Source organism: Zalophus californianus, chromosome 7, assembly GCF_009762305.2.
Source record: "Zalophus californianus isolate mZalCal1 chromosome 7, mZalCal1.pri.v2, whole genome shotgun sequence".
NCBI classification, from domain to species: domain Eukaryota; kingdom Metazoa; phylum Chordata; class Mammalia; order Carnivora; family Otariidae; genus Zalophus; species Zalophus californianus.
The window spans coordinates 45646436-45665138 of NC_045601.1; the positions used below are offsets into that span (position 1 = coordinate 45646436).

Genomic DNA, 18703 nt, shown 5'->3' on the forward strand with positions numbered 1-18703 from the left:
TGGTGAAGACCAGAGAAAAAGCCGCTCCTGCTCTGGGCAGGGGGATAGGGGAAAGTAACCATTCTCAAAAATGCCCAGAGCTCTCTGTTCTCTTTAACAGCGATTGCCCTCCAGGAAAGCTATTTTACTAGAGCCTAACTAATTTTTGCAAGGGTTTTTTGGGCTTTTTACTGAAGCCTAACTGACCTGAGGAGAGATATCCAAATCTAGCCCACTCTAGCCTTTCTATATCACCGGAGGTTGGAGAGGGGGAAGGAAGCTGAGAAACATTTGTGAAGGCCACACCCTGGCAACGTGGATGGATTTACAAAGGACTGAGACCTAATTATAGGATTATGGAAGGCTTCTCCTTTCTCCACACCTTGCCACCAGGGCAGTGGGCCTTCTGTATAATAACAGTGGGGTTACACCAGAAGAACTGCAAACCTGAGATCCATTTAATAAGGAGTCTCTGGAGAAACCCAAAGGCAAGAGAGGACACAGAAACAAGGACACTAGAGAAGATTTTATCCTCTGAAACCACAGCTGCAGCAAACAGTAAACACAGCCTAACTCTTAGCTAGATAAATATAATACTTCACACTAAGGGTCTATGTATATCAGTTCTTTTTACCTGATACATCCGTCCAGCTTTCCACAAAAAATTACAATGCATGCTAAAAGACAATAAATAGTCTGAAGGGAAAAACTAGCATCGGAACCAGATTCAGATATGGCAGAGATTTTGGAAATATCAAGCCTGAATTTAAAATAACTATGATAAATAGGCCAAAGGCTTTAATGGAAAAAGTGGACAACATGGAAAAATACCTGAGTACTCTAAGCAGAGAGATGGAAACCGTTAAAATCAAAAGGAAGTACTGGAAACCAAAATCACTATAAAAGAAATGAAGAATGTATCTAATGGTCTCATCAGTTTAGTGGACATGGCTGAGGAAAGAATCAGTGAGTTTGAAGAGAGGTTCATAGAAACTTTTCAAACTGAAAAGCAAGAGAAAAAAGAATTAAAAACTAAAAATAAAAAGGAACCGAATATCCAAGAGCTGTAAGATAATTACAATAGGTGTAAAATACACTTAAGGGAAATAGCAGAAGGTAAAAAAGAAAGGAACAGAAAAAATATTTGTAATAATAATGGCCAAGAATTTTCCAAAATTACTAACAGACACCAAACCACAGATCCAGGAAACTAAGAACATGCAGGATAAATACTGAAAAATCTGTATCTGGGCATATAATATTCAAATTTCAGAAAAGCAAGACAAAATCTTGAAAGAAGCCAGAGGAAAAAAAACACTTTACCTGTCTCTACAGAAACAAGGTTAAAAATTACATCAAACTTCCCTTTAGAAACCATTCAAGCAAGAGAGTGAAGTGAAATATGCAAAGTGTTGGAAGAAAGAATACCCCACTAATCTGGAATTCCGTATCCAATGAAATTATCCTTCACAAGTGAAGGAGATATAAAGACTTTCTGAGATGAAGATTTGCTCCTTGCAGACCTGCCTTGCAAGAGATGTTAAAAGAAGTTCCTCAGAAAGAAAGTGATAGAGATCAGAAAGTCAAATGTACACATGGAAAGGAAAAGTGTTGGAGAAGGAATAAATGAAGGTAAAAATCAAATCTTTAATCTTATTACTTTTAATTGACCTAACAGGTAAGAGTTTGATCAAAATACTTATACAGTAATTATTGGATAAATATAGCTTATGCATAAGTGAAATGATGGCAGACAGATTTGTGTTCAGTTACAAAGAAAGGAAGAAGTTCTCTGTGGGTGTTAACAAGGTAAGCTACTTTGGGTTATACATTGATTGACCGCTGGTTTTATCTTCAGAAATTCCGCAACTATGAGCCTTATGATCAGATGTCTGTTCTGCTGACTTGTCAAACAATGCTTAAAAGCAGTTGCCGTTTTGCCCACTCCACGAGTTTTAGCCCAGTTCAAACAAAAGCAGGTAAGGTGGTTTCTCTACAATGGGCATCCCAACCCCCTTTTAAAATGGATTGTCATGTCAGTTTTTCACCTTTCCCCTTTTTGATCTAGATCTTTCTCTGAAAGCTTCGTAGATCTCAACCATTGGAAGGTATTGCTGATCGACCATCAAGCATCAGTGATCCCGTGTCACCATGAAGGCTCATTCTCAGTGTGTCGTGTCCACGTAGGAGGGAAAGTGATTGTCTTAGGAGCCTTAGGCCACATTTGAGCAACGTTAGTGCCAGAGCAGAGAAAGGCTTTACCGTCAGATCCTAAGGCCAAATATCTTCTGCAGTTTCTGGACCTTCCTCATGGAATGTCTCATACGCTTTAGAAATCGTTCCAAAATGCTAAGTGACCATTACCTGGGTGGCATCCTTATAACATTGAGCTATATAAAGGACACACAAAGTTTTACAGTGATAAAAATTCCAATAATAATAATAAACAAAATGCTGAGTCCAAATTGGAGGATTGATCTAAACCAGGATGCAATTCCTGAGGGCAGTCGGCTAAAAAGAAATCAGCGGACACTGATTTAACCACTTGGATTGTGCCTGGGTTTTATCTAGTTCTATTTCTACTTCACCAGAGCTGTTTGCCCAAGTACAACCAGAGGTATTTATCCCAGAGCAAACCCCACGTTGTTCAGCTCGGAGGGAACCAAGAACAATTCCATTAACGAATACAACTTGTGCAAGGGAGTCCAAAGATTTTTCTTGGATGGCTATTGCTTTAGCAACAGATTTAGCGATTTCAGAGAGATTTCTGCTCACATATTCATTTATGGGCAGTATCTACCCAAGGAAAAGTAATCTGCCAAACCTGGCAGCTTCGCTGGGTTGACACCAGCAGTCACTGATGACTCTTGACTACGTGTGAAGCCAGTGTCTCACTTTAGTCTCTGAAGTAAATTTAAAGGGATGCCCAATGCTAAGTTTCTGATTGATTATACAAATGAAATAGGTGTAACCAATAATCCAATTGCACAACAACCTTTACTTTGGCAGGGACTTAAATAGTGTGTTCCCCGTAAGTCCTTTTGCCAAATACAAGTAAAAATATACCCTGAGAAAGCACACATTATGGAGTCATTATGCACTGTAGTTCAATCAATAAGGTGGACCTGTTTTAGGAAGGAAATTAACTTAAGAAAGGAAATAAGGAGTGGCAGTATTTAAAAAAATATCAATAATCTGAGCATGTCTGAAACGTTGAGTTATCAAAAAGCTAAGGAGTTCACCGGTTTTGTAAAGCAGATCTAATGTGAAATGGATTAAGAGCAGAGTCAAAATAATGTTCATGAGTATATAGGCCCGGTCCAGAGTCTTGAGTTAGCTGTCCACATTAGGTGCCATCTTCATTTTCCTTGTCAATTTGGTTCAGAGGTCTCCAGCGTTTGTACAAAGCCAGATGTCAGGTGGAGCCTTCTTTAGCTGTGAGATGTGTATCCAAGCCTCGAGTCCCTGAAGTTTGCCTGCCATTTGGGCAGTGAGTGAGGAGGACCTGATATAGTCTCTTCCAAGGAGATTCTAAGGCAGTTATTGTTTTTATTGATTTCAAATCACAAGGGTGGGAGAAAATTAGAAATGTTAGTTTGGAGAGTCAAAGCCAGATAGTTGAAGAAACTAAAAGAATTTAGGATCCAGTCCAGCTTAGAGGTGTATAATAAAACCTGAAAGACAATTAATAGGGCTAGAATCTAATATAGACGAAGGTACAAACCTAACAACTGTCTACAATTACACCAATTTTTTAATTTTTATTTGTTTTTTTATTTTTTTAAGCGAATTCTTTTTTTTTTTGAAGGTTTTATTTATTTATTTGACAGAGAGACACAGCGAGAGCAGGAACACAAGCAGGGGGAGTGGGAGAGGGAGAAGCAGGCTTCCCACTGAGCGGGGAGCCCGATGCGGGGCTCGATCCCAGGACCCCTGGATTGTGACCTGAGCAGAAGACAGATGCTTAATGACTGAGCCACCCAGGCTCCCCACCCCAATTTTTTTAAATCAAAGATCATGACAAAACTAATCTGTTTAAGCTTGGCTTGTTTATTTATATAAAAGCAGCAAAGATAGTGATTGGCTATATAGATTTTTTAAAAGATTGCTTTGTTGGAACTTTGTAAGCAAGGTACTAGGCCAATTTTTGCAAATAGTTCTTTAAAGTTGTCTGGTCATACCTGAGTCTATGCACCTACCTCGAAACACTAACATTTTAGTTAAAGCCTTGGCAAGGTAGCCAGTTTTTTAAAAATTGTGTCCTGTGATAAGGGGAACAACTTCTCATTGAATTTATGTAAACAGCTAACACTATTGTTTGAATTCTAGAGGGGTCAGGTAGAGAGGAAAAGATAAATATTTCATCTTTGTTTACAAAGGTTGATCTTACCCAATTGTTGAAAGCTTAAGAGAAAAGATTTCCCCGGGGCGCCTGGGTGGCTCAGATGGTTAAGTGTCTGCCTTCGGCTCAGGTCCTGATCCCGGGGTCCTGGGATCGAGTCCCTCTCCGGAGCTCTGCCTCTCCCCTTACTCATGCTCCCTCTCTCTGTATCTCTGTATCTCAAATGAATAAATAAAGTCTTAAAAAAAAAAAAAGAAAAGAAAAGATTTCCCTAAATCTGGAAAAACAAAAGACTAAGACCAGTAACACTTTAGAAAAAAGTTATGAAAATTATAATCCATATTCATCAGCTCGTTAATTATGTCAATCCTATGTAATTAATACTTGCGCTTGAGTACAGTTTTTTCATTTGTTTTGTTGACCTTGCCTGATTATCAACAGTGATAATTTTAAGAAATTTGTAAGGTTTTCATTAAGTCTTATGTAATTTGCCCAATGAAGTGGGTCCCTGGATATTGTGGAAGGTATACCCTAAATGGGAAACACATCAACATTTTGATAACCCATTGTGAGTGGCAGCTGAATGAAGTCCAGCTGCAGCCGTTCAAGAAGTCCAGAGAGAGGAGGTCCGAGGCCTCTGAGGACCAAGTTAGTTTTTCTTAAATGCACTAAGGTGAGTGAAGAAATGCAAAAACCAAAAATGGTTTTGCCAGGGAGCTGGGAAGGACCAAGTGGCCATCCTAGGTTTCCCATAGCCCTGACTGTTCATTTAATTTATAGCCATTGTTTACCCATCTTAATTTCTGTGATTCAGGAGCAGACTCTTGTCATGTTACAAGGACATCTGGATGGCAAGAGTGTGGTGATGAGGGGCCATTTTTTTGTAGAAGCAGAATATACTTTACCCACATGTGCCACAATCTTTATAGATTTTATTGTCCATTGTTAACGATCTAAAGAGAATTCACTGCAATGGAATTGACAAGAAAGTTTGGTTATTTTTGAGACACACTACATTTTAGGATAATAACTGGAATTACAAGTGATAAGTAGATCTGGGGAATCTTGTTAAAAATATTCAAAAGGCTTTAAAATACTTGGTCCAATAGGATCCTAAGTCATTGTGAAACAATACTCAGTTATCCACTTAACCATGGTGACAATTAAAGACTTTGCATGCAAATACAGAAAGTTAATATAGATATAGGAACCTTAACTCTTTCAGTAGAAAAGCCTCAGGGACTTCTCAGGACTTTCCATTAGTGGATGGACTTTACTACTTGGGGAACTGACGACCCCCAGCCAAGATTGCTCCTCAGGGGAGATCTGAAGCCCCAGGGGGAATCTGCTGGACCGCCCTTGCCCAAAAGGGTGAGAAGTTTCCCCTCTTGCCGTTTGGAAGAGGGGAAATCCTTCTCTCCTTCTTTCTCTTTTGGCCCTTCGGCAGCCCACCCTAGTACTCCTCAGGCAACTGAAGATCCCTGGCCAGGGCAGCTCCCCGGTGTGTTTGGAAGGTCTGAAGGCCAACAGGTCAGACTATCCATGCCCATGAGGACGAAGGACCCCTTTCCTCTAACCTTTTCCACTCTGTCTCCTCTGAGGTCTCTGTTCCCAGTGCGTGGCACAGTTGGCAACAGCCCCCCATCCTGGGTAAATCCACACTTTACAGACTCAGTTGGGACCCTTTCCTGATGCTGGCTAACTCTCAGCTACCTTGCCTCTTGGTGGAATGCCCCTTTGAGAATTGGCAGCCGGTCTTTCCCACTATGGGACAAACCCCCTCTATTTCTTCTGACTTGCCCTTGGGTTGTATTTTTAAAAACGGGAACAAATTTGACCCCAAAAGCCTAAGAAAAAAATATCCCATCTTTTTATGTCATGTTTCCTGGCCTCAGTACAAACTCCCAGGTCAAGAGGTATGGTCCCCCCACGGAACCCATTCTTATGATACTGTTTTCCAGCTTGACCTCTTTTGCTGGAACTCCTCAAATGGTCAGAGATCCCATATATGCAAGCCTTCATGGCACTGTCCCCAAAATCCCGACTGCAAATATTAGAACGTGTCTTGTTCCGTTTCACAGCCCGTCCGACACTGCGGACATTCTAGATGACCCCTCTTCTATTCCACCGCATCGTCTTCCCCTACCTCTGAGGACCGAGGTTCTCCCATGGACTTAAACTGCCCACTTTAGATTTTCCCACAGGTACCCCAGGTAAAAATTGACGGTGGGGAACAAACTGATTGACTTTTAGTGGACACAGATGCAACATATTTCGTATCAAAGCTGATCTTCACAGTGTCTTCACCAGGAATAGTTTCCATCGCAAGAAACCATGTCCTTTGCTCACTCATAAGAAGCAACTCCTCATCCGTTCAAGTTTGATCACAAGATTGCAGCAATTCAATCACATCTTCAGGCTCCGCTTCCAATTCTGGTTCTACAGACCTTTAATTTGTAAAAAATACAGTACCTGAGAAACACAAAAAAGTGAAACAATAAGATGAGGTATGCCTGTTATGGCTATGGGAACATTAAAGAGGTAATAAGCCTAGAGGACAGGGAATCTGGATGGCAGAGGGCTTGGGATGGAGCGGAGCTGTTAGAATATATGAAGAACTGGCATTCGTTTAGATATAAATTTTAAAGATTTCTGCCTCTCTTCTTCTATCATTAATAATATAATTGATCCTCATCATTTTTGTTCATTTCGTGAAAATATATACATAGCCAAATTTTACAGTATCATAATATCGGCATCGGGCATGTGACTAATGACAGAGATCCACCATTCGAGTGTCATACAGAGTAGTTTCACTGACCTAAATACCTACTATGTCCCTCTGATTTAACCCTCCATCTTTCCTAACTCCTGGCAATCACTAATCTTTTTACTGTCTCCACGGTTTTTTCTTTTCCAAAATGTCATGTTTGTGATCATATAAGATGTAGCTGTTTCAGATTGGTTTCTTTCACTGAGTACTATACACTAGGTTTCCTGCATGTATATTCATGACCTGATAGTTTGTTTCTTTTTAGCACTAAATAATACTCCATTGTCTGGGTGTACCACAGTTTAGTTATCCACTTACCTACTGAAAGATATCTTGTATTCGAAATTTCCAAATTCTGGCAATTATGAATAAAGTTGCTATAAACATCCATGTACAGGTTTTTCTGTGGAGAGAAGTTGCCAACACCTTTGGGTAAATATCAAGGAGTATAATTGCTGAATCCTAAGGTAAGAGTATGTTTACTTTTCTAAGAAACGACCAACTATCTTCCAGGGTGCCATTTTGCATTCCCACCAGCAATGAATAAAAGTTCCTGTTGCTCCACATGCTCACCAGCAATGGGTGTTGTCAATGTTGTGGAGCATCTTTCTATGGCTTATTTTTAAAATTGAGTTGTTTTGTTATTGTTGAGTTCTTTTTCCTTTTCTATGTTATGTTAATCACCATATATTACATCATTAGTTTTTGATGTAGTGATCCATGATTCATTGTTTGCATATAACACCCAGTGCTCCATGCAGTACATGCCCTCTTTAATACCCAACACCAGGCTAACCAAAACCCCCACCCCCTGTTCTTGTTGAGTTCTAAGACTTATTTGCGTATTTTGGATAACAGTCCTTTATTAGATATGTCTTTTGCAAATATTTTCTCCAAGTCTCTGCCTTGTCTTTTTCATTCTCTTGACAGTGTCAGGTCACAGATTTTTAATTTTAATCAAGTCCAGCTTATCAATTATTTCCTTCATAGATTGTAACTTTGGTATTGTACCTTAAAAGTCAGGACAAAACCCAAGGTCATCTAAATTTTCTCCTATGTTACCTTCTAGGAGTTTTATTATTTTAAGTTTTACATTTAAGTCTATGACCCATTTTTGAGTTAATTTTTGTGAAGGATGTGAAGTCTATGTCTAGATTCATTTTTTTTTTTGCATGTGGTTGTGCAGTTGTTCTAGCACCATATCAGAAATATATCAGTTGCCTATATTTATGTGGGTCTCTTTCTAGGCTTTCTATTCTATTCTGTTGATGGATTATTTTCTTCTTTTACCAATACGACTGACTGTCTTGATACTGTAGCTTTGTAGTGAGTCTTAAAGTCAGGCAATGTCAGTCCTCCAATTTTATTCTACTCTTTCAATAGTGTTGGCTATTTACTTCTCCATATAAACTTTAGAATCAGCTTGTGAGTATCCACATACTTGCGGGCCAACATCTGTAAAAGGCTGTGGTAAGAATTTCAGAACACCATGTGGTCAAATAAGTGGTATTTATTAGTAGTAATATTGTTATTATTAATACATATTATTAATACATTAAGATCTTAATCTTATTTTGAATTTTGTATTTGGAGACTCTCTCTAAACTACTTATACCTGATTACTTTAATGACACAAATTGTTATTATTTCAGCATTCTCACTTTTCTCTCTTTTATAGATCTACTAAAAGTAGTGTTTTTTTATAAGACAAAATTTGATTATTCAGGATACTTAAAGGTAGTTCTGAGCATAAGAATAATACAGTCATAATAAACATTTAACTGGTACAGGTATAATGTGAAAAAAATTAAAACACACACAATTTGAAATCCATTATCATATAGGAATATTACAATAGTGCATATATCTTTTTTTAATTAATTAATTTTTTTAGAGCGAGAGTGTGCAAGCAGTGGGGAGGGGCAGAGAGAGAGAGAGAATCCTAAGCAGACTCCACACCCAGTGTGGAGCCCCATGTGGGGCTCGATCCCAGGACCCTGAGATTATGACCTGAGCTGAAATCAAGAGTCGGACACTAACCAACTGAGCCACCCAGGTACCCCAAAAGCACGTATTTCTTTTTTTTTTAAAGATTTTATTTATTTATTTGACACAGAGAGAGAGAGCACAAGCAGGGAGGAATGGCAGAAGGAGAGGGAGAAGCAGGCTCCCTGCTGAGCAGGGAGCCCGATGTGGGATTCGATCCCAGGACCCTGAGATCATGACCTGAGCCGAAGTCAGATGCTCAACTGAGCCACCCAGGCATCCCTAAAAGTGCATATTTCTAAGCCAATTGGTAAAAATGCATAAACTTATTTAGCCTGGAAAAAACATTTCCCCCCATCTAACTTATATATACATATATTTTTTTAAAGATTTCATTTATTTATTTGAGAGAGAGAGAGAATGAGAGAGCCCAAGAGGGGGTAGGGTCAGAGGGAGAAGTGACTCCCTGCTGAGCAGGGAGCCCGACATGGGACTCGATTCCAGGACTCCGGGATCATGACCTGAGCCGAAGGCAGTTGCTTAACCAACTGAGCCACCCAGGCATCCCTAACTTATCTTTTTTATAAGCTAGGAGTGAGTTTGTGGTTTTTTGGTTTGTTTTTTGTGTTTTGGGGGGAGGGGGAATATATGTTTTTATGAATATATTTTTCAAAGAAAACAAATGAGATATTAGGTACTGTTCTATAACTTACTTTTTTACACGTAATAATCATTCAACACCTTTCTAAATTTTGAACATGTGCGTGTATATATATACATATATATTTTATATTAAGTAATTCCACAATCTAATGGCTATTGAGGAAAACTTACTTTCAATTTCTTATTTTTAAAACAATGTAACACTAAGTATTCTACTGCAGTTGTAGCTGTTTAGTTCTTGACGTAGATATTACATGTTTGTGTGTGTGTTTTTACATATATGCAATAAATTTCTAGATGTGAAATTTTTCGGTCAGCAGCTCTGCACATTTAAATTTTTAATTTGTATTGTTAAATGGTAATTAATTTATAATCTGCCATAATTATTACATTTTTAAGATGAAAAATCTGGGCCAGCATTATAATTGGTGAATTATTTCAGTTGTATAGATATGAAAGGATAATGCTAATACTTATAAATTAATCTCAGTAATTAAAAAATAGCTGGTTAAATAATATCTACCTAAAATATTTTGATTCTGTGTAAAGAATTTTCTGTTGAATTATATTTATAAGTGCTTCATTTTCCTGTTAAATTTTCATATAGACAAGCAGGAAAACCAACAACTTTAAAATATATTAAAAACTATATTTAGAAGTTATATATAAATTACCTTGATATGTCAAAGAAAATATGATGAAAATACAAGCAAATCTATGTTTCAGTATTTTGGCCATTCAAAACAATTTTGTGTTTATGTGTGTGCCATATGATACCCTCTTTATGACTTAGCACTTAGATAAAGCACATAAGCATTGAATGAACCATTTAAAATTGGAAGCTACTGGGGCACCTGGGTGGCTCAGTTGGTTAAGCATCTGCCTTTGGCTCAGGTCCTGATCCCAGGCTCCTGAGATCGGGCCCCGCATCAGGCTCCCTGCTACACGGGAAGCCTGCTTCTCCCTCTCCCACTCCCCCTGCTCGTGTTCCCTCTCTTGCTGTGTCTCTCTCTGTCAAATAAATAAATAAAATCTTAAAAAATAAAAATAAAAAAATAAAATAGAATTGAAAACTACTGAATGGAAGAAAATATTTGCCAATCATATATTTGATAAGAGGTTAATACCAAAAGTATATAAAGAACTTAGACAACTCAATAGCAAAAAACCAAATAATCCAATTAAAAAATGGGCAGATCTGAATAGACATTTTTCCAAAGACGACATCCAGATGACCAACATGTACATGGCCAACATCATTAATCATAAGGGAAATATAAATCAAAACCACAATGAAATATTACCTCACGTTGTTAGTATGGCTATCAGAAAGACAAGAAATAACAAGTGTTGGTGAGGATGTGGAGAGAAGGGGACCCTGGTGCACTGTTGGTGGGAATGTAAATTGGTGCAGACACTATGGAAAACAGCATTGCAGTTCCTTAAAAATAGAACTACCAGATGATCCAGTAATTCCACTTCTGGGTATTTATCCAAAGAAAATGAAAACATTAACTTGAAAAGATATCTGTACCCACATGTTTATTGGAGCATCATTTACAATAGCCAATATATGGAAACAACCTAAGTGTTTATTGATTAATGAATAAAGAAACCATAGCCTATTATTTAGCCATAAAAAGGAATGAAATCTTGCCATTTGTGATAACATGGATGGACCTTGAGGGCATTATGCTAAGTGAAATAAGTCATGCAGAGAAAGAGAAAACTGTATAATCTTTCTTATATGTAGAGCCTATATTTAAAAAAAACAAAACAAAAAAAACAAAACTCAAGCTCATAGATAGAAAAAACAGATTGGTAAAAAAGGGACAAATTGGTAGTTGCCATAGGAAGGAGGGGGGTGGGGTGGGAGAAATGGGTGAAGGGGACAAAAGATTTTAAAATTTTTAATAAAAATTTTTAAATTAAAAAAAAGGGGGAACCTGGGTGGCTCAGTCAGTTAAGCATCTGCCTTCAGCTCAGGTCATGATCTCAGGGACCTGGGATCAACCCTGAGTCAGGCTCCCTGCTCAGTGGGGAATCTGCTTCTCCCTCTCCCTCTGCAGCATCCCCTGCTTGTGCTTTCTCTCTCTCTCAAATAAACAAATAAAATCTTTAAAAAAGAAAAGGTAAGAAAAGAAAAAAATGGGACTTAAGACCCATTTCAGATCTGACCTCGAGAAACATAAGAGAATATTATTCTAAACAATTAGATTTGTGGTAATTCATTATAGCAGCAATAGGAAACAAATACAGCTAGTAAGTAGTAAATAGTAGCTTTCTAATAGCTCCTTGAATATCATTTTAGAATGAACTCAGCATAAGTATGAAAAAATGGACCCTATTCTTCCCGACACTTTATAAAGAGAAAAAGCTACCTTACCAAATAGTTCTTTCCAAAACAGGTTAGGAGGGTGGCAGAGGGTTTGTGCAGGAAGATAGAGAATAGGTCTCCCGCAATTCCAAAAACATTGAGTTAAAAGTAGAGAGAAAACATGAGAAAAGAAGTAGATCCCATAAAGAGTGTTCCTTGTTTTAGGAACAAGAGTCTTAAGAAGGAAACATGATCTCTTACCTGTTGTATCAACCATCTGAAATTAATAAAGCTCTCCCCTGAGTTCTTTAACCCCTTTTGTGGAAGATATATGAATTAATAGTCCTGTCTTTATCCCTTCCTCTCGAAAGATCGTAGATATAGATAGATGATAGATAGATAGATAGATAGATAGATAGATAGATAGATAGATGATAGATAAACTTGGAAGTTCAATATAGCTGTGTAAGAACATCAGACCGAAAGAATTTTCTGGGCTGATAATGGTGCCAGGACCCCAAACAATCTTGCACTCACTCCCCATAAGCTCCTATGTTATCAGTGAATAGGTAGAGAATTAAACTTCTCACTTTTCTAAAATACTACTATACCTTGGTAGCAGATCACTGAATAATGGCAGAACAGACCAAAACAAAGGAAGCTAATAAGTAGTGCTATACTTTAAAGACTTTTCACACCTGTTTGTTGAACCAAATTTTCTAGATGTGCTGAAAGACTTTGAAATCCAACATAGTGATACCTTTATTGTTTCTTATCCACAATCTAGTAAGTTATATAATTATTTTTAAAGCATATGTCAATATATATATATTAATAATCACCACAAAGTATTATTAGAAATAATTTGGGGAAATAATTATTTCCCCAAAAATGTCCCAAGAGAAGAAGGGTTGTAAGAATGTATCTGTGTCCTGATCAGTTTTAATGGAATATGTCACCTCATTTTTATGCACAAACCATTCTTTCTTAGCTTGAAGGGAGTCCAAGAATTTCCAATCATTGATTATTGACTTGAAAGATCTTACAGTGTGAGCTGTATCTACTCTAGGATGGAAACATTTTCTTCTACTTTCCACCCCTGAATCCAGCTCTATACGTTCCTGTTTCCTTCTCAATGTCTCTGGCTTGTGGATTTCATCATAGATCTCAACCTACATGGCTCACATAGAGCATATAATTCTAGCTGTAGTATTTTTGGAGCCAAAATACAAGTCATTGAGCCTGAAAACAACTACCAAAGATATATCACCATCATTTCCACTTTAGCTTCCCTCTGTCAAAAACCTCATTTCACAGAAATACACCCTTTTCTTGAATGTCATTCTTTAGACTCACCCATTTTTTTCAGTAGTTTAATGAGTGAGGAACACCATATTTATACCAAACTTTGTATTAGATAGGATTTGAGATGGTTGCCTGAATTAAAATGATTTCACTTAGTAGCCATATCTGTTTTTCCCATCTGCCCTCCTGATCACAGTAGAGAGACTGATCCTAGCAAAGCCTCAAAGTTTAAAGTTTTACCAGAAGGAATGAGGTTAAAGTTTGCAGAATTCATTCTAGAGCACCGAAATCCATTTTGGTTCTTCCAGTCCTTGAGATTTCCCAGGATTCATGCAACACATTCCTTTTCTAAAAGTTAGTCACCAGAGTTCATTTCTGTTATCTGCAATAAAAAGAAACTTCATCTATGTAGGACTTGAAGGGAGAGACACGTGGAGGGGCAGAGGCAGAGGGAGAGAAGCAGACTCCTCGCTGAGCGTGGAGCCTGACTTGAGGCTCCATCCCATGACCCCTAGATCACGACCTGAGCTGAAACCAAGAGTGTAACGCTTAACCAACTGGGTCACCCAGGTGCCCAGGCTGGTTTTTGTTTTGTTTGTTTGTTGTGCTTGTTTTTTTTGTTTGTTTGTTTTGTTTTGTTTTGTTTTTTTATGACTTGCCTGCTTTAATTATTTGGTTCCCAAAGTTTGAGAGGTAAAATGGGGAAAGTAGGTTGTAATTTTCTTATGTTTGGTGCAAAGACACAACTGTTTCTTATCTGATTGAGCTACACTAATTCTGAAGGGAAAAACATGAATCCTGATAGCTATGTGCATAATACATTCATCCCCCCTTCTCCATGGGGAATATGTTCCAAGACCCCCAGTGGAAGCCTGAAACCACATATAGTACCAAACTCTATATATACTATGTTTTTTCCTATACATACATACCTATGATAAAGTTTAGTTTACAAATTAGGCACAGTAAGAATTAACAACTAATAATAAAATAGACCAATTATAATCATATACTGTAATAAAAGTTATGCGAATGTGGTTTTTTTCTCAAAATATCTTACTGTACTATTTTCAACCTTCATCTTGTAATGATGTGAGATAAAAAACTGCCTACATGATGAGCTGAAGCAAAGTGAATGGCATCGACATTGTGACATAGCCTCTTAGGCTACTCCTGACCTTCTGATAATAGTCAGGAGGATCATCTGCTTCCACATCACAGTACCCTGAGTAATTGAAGTTATGGAAGATGAAACTGTGTATAAGACAGTGGGGGGCTACTGTAGATTGCAGCTAATTACAATTTGCCTTGAGAAGTAAAGAGTTTGACAGTAATTCAATGGCAAATTGTCCATCTTGTGGCTTGTCCTTTGTTTTTCTTCTCATTTATTCCATCTTCTAGTTTTCCATTTGACTGCTTGTTTATTCTCACATGGGACAGTGGGCAATGAAAGGGAAGAGAAATACATATCAATCATAATGGAATGCGAATATGCTGGATGTTTCATTCTTTCCCATCCTAGGCGAGCACCATCACTTTAACATTTTATCTGTATCTGTCCTCTACCATCAAGCATAACCTCCTTGTAAATGCTCATCTTTGGCATTTCACACACTCCCTTGGATCTTGGGAAGTGCTGGGCTCTCCTTACGCTTGTGCCCTGGGTCAAAGAAGTCTGTAACCTTCTGGTAGTGTTGGCTTGTCATAGCAGGAATGTGACAGATTGTGGATCAGATTTCGATGGCTCTCCCCCCACTCTCCTTCTCCTTCCCAAGGTGTGTAGAATGCTCAAAAAGAGCATGCTCTAGCTATGGAGATCTGGAATTTCCATTAAATAGCTGGTTCAGAAGTGGATTATAGACAAACATGAAGAAGTGCCACGTCCTCAAGTCCTCTGGAATTTCCAAGGATGAAGCATGTCTAACAAATACAACACCTGGAATTACATTTGCATATTTTCAACTTTATTTGTGTTATGAAAACATCTTTAGAAAAATGTTCAATGTCTTTTAATAGTTAAAACCTCTCAATAGTTTTCATGAAAAGTACTTAATAAAAATTAAGATAATTACATATCTATTTAAAACATCTGAAGTCACCTCTTTTAACTTTCAGATTGTGTATATATTTAGAAACCCTAAAGGTGTGATGACATCTTTTTATTACTTTTCAAAAGTTAATGTTGAGGCACCTGGGTGGCTCAGTTGGTTAAGCCTCCAACTCTTGGTTTTGGCTCAGGTCACGATCTCAGGGTCGTGGGAGAGAGCCACGATTCGGGCTTCACACTCCTCGGAGAGTCTGGTTGAAGATTCTGTCCCTCTGCCTCTCCCTCCCATTCATCTCTCTCACTCTCTCTCTCTCTTTTTTTATTTATTGATGAGAGTCAGAGAGGGGGAGAGAGAGAGAGAGAGGCAGAGGCAGAGGGAGAAACAGGCTCCCCACCCAGCAGGGAGCCCGATGCGGGACTTGATCCCAGGACGCTGGGATCATGACCTGAGCCGAAGGCAGATGCTTAACCATCTGAGCCACTCAGGCGCTCTCTCTCTCTTTCTAAAATAATTAAATCTGTTTAAAAAAATTAATGTTAAAACTTATGACATCAGATATAAAAGAAGAACTCTTGGAAAGATTTTTCACTGGTAAGTAAATTTAATTTATTAAATAAAAAATAGCAACCATTCTTTTTGTGGCTTTGATGGGGTTTTTTTGTGATTATTAAATATAGTGATAATATACATGGGTTTACTGGGATAATGAAAAATAAAACAAGAGGAAATGAACTCAATTTAGTAAATCAACATAAATATAAAACGAAGCAAACTAGCCCTCTCCAAGTGAGCTGGTCCAGCATCTTGAGCGGCTACCTTGGGTTCTTTCTTGAACTCTCTCAAACCTTAGTGGGAGAAGTGACCTTATCCACAGATTGCTTTTCCCAGAGGTTCCGCTTGCCAGATACATCTCCTGGCCTCAAATCAGAAGGTTTGGGAGCGGGTAATTTATTTCCATCTGGGGTTTTAGTTAGCCATTCATTGATGCAGCTGGAAACCCTTGTGGCTTTGATGTTGTAAGCAATATGTTTTTTAGGAGGAAAGTTCCGTGCTCAGAGCAGAAAACACAAAATATGACATATGTTTCAATATTCAGGACTCCATACCATAAAGGAGCCCCTTAAAGGAATTGATAAACAGGATAAAGTGTTGCAAAATGGAAATAAAAAATAATTTAGAAAGAATTTAGTGACTTTACAAAAGTCTCACTGGTTTTAGGAATAGATGAGGTAGTGTAACAAGCTACTTCTAATTATTTCAAGAACAAGCCCAGGAAATAAATATAAATTGAATTCTGTCTTGGTGGGACCTGTGCAAGGTATTTTCATGTTTGTGATCTTTTTATCCCCAATGTGCACTAGAAAGTAGATAGTCTTACTACCTCTTTATGTAAGAGGAGACAAGGTACATCACAGTTGAGTGCTGTGACCTGTGACCGGGGTTACCAGAACTACGTTATGACGGTGGTAGGCCTTTGGCTCAGTACCCTGGCTTTGTATTTCTGACAGTCAAGAGTTGTTTGTATCTGGTTTTATCAACGAGATGGAAAAAAAATATTGGTTGGTGTAACATAGTCCAGAAAGATAAAAGAATCTGGATATTGCACGTGAAATTTTACTGTCCTGTAGGTCTTACTAGATTTTGGAATTTCAGATTTACTTATTTTATGTTTGTTTTCACCAGTGTTTGGCAGTTCCTGGCTTGATGATATTAGAGGCTCGCATACTCTTAAGGATGACTTTAATATTCTCCTTACCTATGAGGAAATGAAGAAAGTTTGTTGTGTGTTTTGAGTGAGTTTTGACTCTAGCAAAATTTTGTCAAACTAGTTGATAACACAGACATAAAAAATATATATCCAAACACATTTTAAGGCACACTGACATTAGCATTCTAAAATCTTTACCATTTTTGAACGTTTTATTTTGAAATAATTATAAATTCAACATACAAATTTGCAAAAAAAAAAAAAATCCTGGAGATCCCATCCATCTTGCACCTTTCCCATGGTAACATCTTACATAACTGTAGTGCATGGTCAATACCAGAAAACTGGCATTGGTACAGCCAAAAGAGCTAATTCAGATTTCAACAGGTTTATAAGCACTTGTGTATGTGTGTGTGTGTGTGTGTGTGTGTAGCTTTATACAATTTTATCACACGTAAGCACCACTGCAATTCCTGGCAATGGTAATCTGCTCTTCGTCTCTTCAATTTTATTTCAAGAATGCTATATAAATGTTATCACATATGTAACCATTTGAGACTAGGTACATACTTTTTAAAGTATATTTGCCTAAGGCCTTTTTAAGTAAACATTTTTTTAGGTTATCAATGAGTAGAACTTGGCTAGAAATTTCAAGAATGCATGGGTTTAATTTATTCTTAGGACTTCATATGTCCTTATATTGAAGTTAAACAATAGTAATTTCTTCATTTATTCTTTCATCCCACAAACTTATCCAGTGCTTACTACATTCTGCTTGTCTTTCTAAGAACTGAAGAAAACAGATAAAAATCCCTATTTTCCTACTGCTAACATACTAGGGGGGAAAAACAGACACTAAACAATAAATATAATAAATAAGCAAATTGTTTAGCATATTGGAAGGAGAGAAATGCTCTGGAAAATGAAAAAGTAATCTTGGAAAGTGGTGATCAGAAGTTAAGGGAGGGGTGTTAACAAGTTGTATTATTTTTTTTGGCATGTTGCATTATTAAATAGGATAGTCAAGGTAGCCCTCATGAACACATAGGTTGGCAGAAATGAGTGGAATTTATAGTAGAGTTTTTTCTCATATTTGTACTTAATTCCCTAACATTTTCCTCAACTTGTTTAAACTACAAAGAGAAACACTTTGAGCTATCTCTGCCCTGCAGACTCTTAGTCACACATCTAGTTGCACTGATGATCCTTTGTCACACATCTAGTTTACTCTGATATGTATGTCCTCGCTTCATCATGGGATTCATTGTGATCAACTGAACCCATCCTAGGACCTCAGAAGCACTGTTAAAAATCAGCAAATTTCTTAAAAAGCAGCTGACTAACGAGGATGTGGAATCCATAGTGAAACAGGCTACTTTCAAAACATGAAAGAAAACCCCAGAGCAAATTATGACACAGATCCACTCTCTTGGAAGGGCAGAGAACAAGACTTTCTCTGAAAAGCTAATAATAAAGTGATATGCTTTGTTTCAAAATTAAGGACAGTGTCCTACTCTAAGGGTGTCCTTTGGAAGAGTTTTCTGTCTGTAGATGGGTGATGCTGCAGTCTCCTGTCTGCCTG

General features: G+C 37.7%; 1 protein-coding gene across 1 annotated transcript in view; it reads left to right on the top strand.

The window, feature by feature from the left end:
• The window catches only part of ZUP1 (zinc finger containing ubiquitin peptidase 1), a 53071-nt gene extending 50674 nt beyond the window's left edge, over positions 1–2397 (top strand). Inside the window, exons 11-12 of the mRNA XM_027601642.1 lie at positions 1838–1958; positions 2048–2397. The gene's annotated coding sequence lies outside the window, so the exon portion shown is untranslated. The remainder of the gene's footprint in view (positions 1–1837; positions 1959–2047) is intronic.
• The last annotated feature ends 16306 nt before the right edge of the window (positions 2398–18703 follow it).